Source organism: Triticum aestivum, chromosome 3A (assembly GCF_018294505.1).
Source record: "Triticum aestivum cultivar Chinese Spring chromosome 3A, IWGSC CS RefSeq v2.1, whole genome shotgun sequence".
Classification (NCBI taxonomy): domain Eukaryota; kingdom Viridiplantae; phylum Streptophyta; class Magnoliopsida; order Poales; family Poaceae; genus Triticum; species Triticum aestivum.
Genome location: NC_057800.1, coordinates 692960033 through 692963964, shown reverse-complemented (window position 1 = coordinate 692963964; position 3932 = coordinate 692960033).

Sequence of the window (3932 nt, the reverse complement as noted above, 5' to 3'; positions counted from 1 at the left end):
GAGAACTTAGGCGAGTACTGGACTGCAGCTAAGCCCTCGAGTGGGAGGATTGCTCTCCACTCGGTGGGATTTTTTCAAACTTAGGCGAGTACCGGACTGCAGCTAAGTCTCTGAGTGAGAGAACTTAGGTTAGGCGAGTACTGGACTGTAGCTAAGCCCCCGAGTGGGAGGATTGCTCACCACTCGGTAGGATTTTTTCAAACTTGGGCGAGTACCGGACTGCAGCTAAGTCTCCGAATGAGAGAACTTAGGCGAGTACTGGACTGCAGCTAAGCCCCCGAGTGGGAGGATTGCTCACCACTCGGTAGGATTTTCTTCCGAACTTAGGCGAAACGGATTCGCAGCTAAGCCCACCCACTGGGGGATTTTAGAGGTAAATAAAAGCAACAACAATCATGCGAGAAGACTGAAAAGCTCTTGTCTTTGACGAACAAGTTACAAAGGTACTTCTTATTACATTTTATCCAAATGAGTGCTTAAGTATAAAAGGGGTGGAGCAGCTCCGCGTTCCAAGCCCGTGGCTCGTCTTTTTGATGCTCAACACTGTAAAGATGGTATGCTCCATTGTGGAGGACTTTGGTGATGATGAAGGGGCCTTCCCAAGCCGGGGCGAGCTTGTGAGGTTTCTGTTGATCCACTCGAAGAACCAGGTCTCTTTCTTGAAAGGCTCGACCCCTCACATTTCTGGCGTGGAATCGATGCAAGTCTTGCTGATAAATGGTCGACCGGATCAAGGCCATCTCTCTTTCCTCCTCTAAGAGATCGACTGAATCTTGCCGGGCCTTCTCTGCTTCCTCTTCGGAGAAGAGCTCGACTCAGGGTGCGTTGTGGAGCAGGTCACTTGGCAGAACAACTTCGGCTCCATAGACCAAGAAGAAAGGAGTTCGTCCTTTCGACCGATTAGGAGTTGTCCTTAAACCCCATAGAACTGACGGAAGTTCATCAACCCAAGCGCCTGCTGTGTGTTTGAGATCATGCATCAGTCGGGGTTTCAGTCCTTTGAGAATTAGGCCATTGGCTCTTTCTGCTTGTCCGTTCGACTACGGGTGAGCGACTGAAGCATAGTCGACTCGTGTGCCTTGAGAAGCGCAGAAAGCTCTAAACTCATTAGAATCAAAGTTCGACCCGTTGTCCGTGATGATGCTGTGTGGAACTCCATATCTGAATGTCAATTCTCTGATAAAACTGACAACGGTGCTGGCCTCAAGGTTCTTGATAGGTTTAGCTTCGATCCATTTGGTAAACTTGTCGACTGCAATGAGCACATGAGTGAAGCCGCTCCTACCAGTTCTCAGTGGTCCAACCATATCCAGTCCCCAAACAACAAAGGGCCAGATGAGGGGGTGGTCTTTAGGGCTGACGCTGGCTTGTGAGACATGTCGGAGTAAAACTGGCAGCCTTCACATTTGTCGACTATATCTTTCACCATTTCATTTGCTCGTGGCCAATAGAATCCAGCTCGGTATGCTTTAGCCACGATGGCCCGAGAGGACGCATGGTGACCACAGGTCCCCGAGTGGATGTCATTGAGGATCATTCGACCTTCTTCTGGTGTTATGCATTTCTGACCGACTCCAGTCATGCTTTCCATGAACAGTTGTCCTCTTATCACAGTAAAGGCCTTGGATCGATAGACGATCTGTGGAGCCTCTTCCTCGTCCTCTGGGAGTTCTTTCCTAAGGATGTACGCAATGTACGACACTGTCCAGTCGGGAGTAATGGCCAGAACCTCCATGATCAGGTCGACCACGGCTGGGACCTCGACTTCAGTCAGGTCTATGGCGCTCTTAGGCTGCGGGGGCTCTTCAGTAAAAGGATCTTCCTGAACTGTCGGCGTGTGAATATGCTCCAAAAACACATTGCTGGGAATGGCTTCTCTCTTGGAACCTATCTTTGCCAAGTCATCGGCTGCTTGATTTTTCAGTCGGGGTATGTGATGGAGCTCTAACCCCTCAAACTTCTTTTCCAGCTTCCTCATCGCGTTAGAGTAACCACTCATGGCTGGGCTTCTGACGTCCCACTCCTTCATCACTTGATTGACTACCAAATCTGAGTCGCCGTAGACCATGAGGCGACGAACGCTGAGTGAGATGGCCATACGCAACCCATATAGGAGTGCTTCATATTCAGCCTCATTATTGGAAGAATCAAAGTGAATCTGGAGGACGTATCTGAGCTTATCTCCTCGGGGGGATACCAGTACTACCCCAACACCAGAACCATTCAACATTTTGGATCCGTCAAAGAACATGGTCCAGTGCTCCGAGTGAACTTGAGTCGGCAGTTGTTGTTCGATCCACTCGGCGAGGAAACCTGCTATTGCTTGGGACTTGATAGATTTCTTTGCGTCAAACTTGATATCTAAGGGAAGGAGTTCAATTGTCCATTTCGCCACTCGACCAGTTGCATCTCTGTTGTGCAGAATCTCTGACAATGGAGTGTCGCTGACGATTGTAACAGAGTGATAAGAGAAATAGTGTGCAACCTTCTTCGTGGTCATGTAAATCCCATAGACGAGCTTCTGGTAGTGCGGATATCTCTGCTTTGACGGAGTCAGGACTTCAGAAATATAATAAACTGGGTGCTGAACTTTATAAGCTTTTCCTTCTTCTTCCCGCTCGACCGTAAGTACTGTACTGATGACTTGTCCAGTGGCTGCTATATAAAGCAGTAAAGGCTCTTTGCTGATTGGAGCAGCAAGCACCGGCTGGGTGGAAAGCAGGGCTTTTAGCTCTGCAAATGCCGCATCAGCTTCTGGGGTCCACTCGAACTTATCTGAATTCTTCATCAGTCGGTAAAGAGGCATCGCCTTTTCACCGAGGCGAGAAATGAATCGACTTAGGGCGGCCAAGCAACTAGTAAGCTTCTGGACATCATGCACACGCACATGGTGTTTCATTCGGAGTATAGCACCCACTTTCTCTGGGTTAGCATCGATCCCTCGTTTGGAAACTAGGAAACCGAGTAATTTTCCGCCCTGGACTCCAAACGTGCACTTTGATGGATTGAGCTTGATATCATACCTTCTGAGGCTGGCAAAAGTTTCAGCAAGGTCAGTCAGTAGGTCGGAACCTTTACGTGACGTGACCACAATGTCATCCATGTATGCTTCCATATTCCGACTGAACTGAGTGAGCAGGCACTTCTGAATCATCCGCATGAATGTGGCTCCAGCGTTCTTCAAACTGAATGGCATTGTGACATAACAGAAGCACCCAAACGGGGTGATGAAAGCTGTCTTTATCTCGTCGGGTCCGTACAGGCGGATCTGGTGGTACCCGGAGTAGGCATCCAAAAAGGACAAACGCTCGCACCCCGCAGTCGAGTCGACTATCTGGTCGATGCGAGGGAGAGGAAAGTGATCTTTCGGGCACGCCCGATTGATATGCTTGAAGTCAATGCACATGCGAAGTGAGTCGTCCTTCTTTGGGACCATGAAAACATTGGCCAACCACTCGGAGTGGTAAATCTCTCGGATAAACTCAGCTGCCAAAAGCCGAGCCACCTTTTCACCAATTGCCTTTCTCTTCTGTACGGCGGACCGTCGAAGATGTTCTTTGACTGGTTTCACTTTTGGGTCGACTCGCAAACGATGCTCAGCCAGTCCCCTGGGAACACCCGGCATGTCAGAAGGCTTCCATGCAAAGATGTCCCAGTTCTCACGGAGGAACTGGATGAGCGCTTCTTCCTATTTGGAGTCGAGTGTGGTTGAAATGTGAGTCGGAGCAGCATTGGGGTCTGTCGGGTGAATGTGAATCGACTTCGTTTCACCAGACGACTGGAATGCTGAATCTGTGGCTGGCTTCTTGGCTCGCAACAAATCACTCGGATCTGCATTTTTCTGGTATTCTTGCAATTCTACCACGGCCATCTGAGCATCGGCGATCTTTGAACCCTTCTGGAAGCACTCTTCTGCCTTCTTCCGATTACCA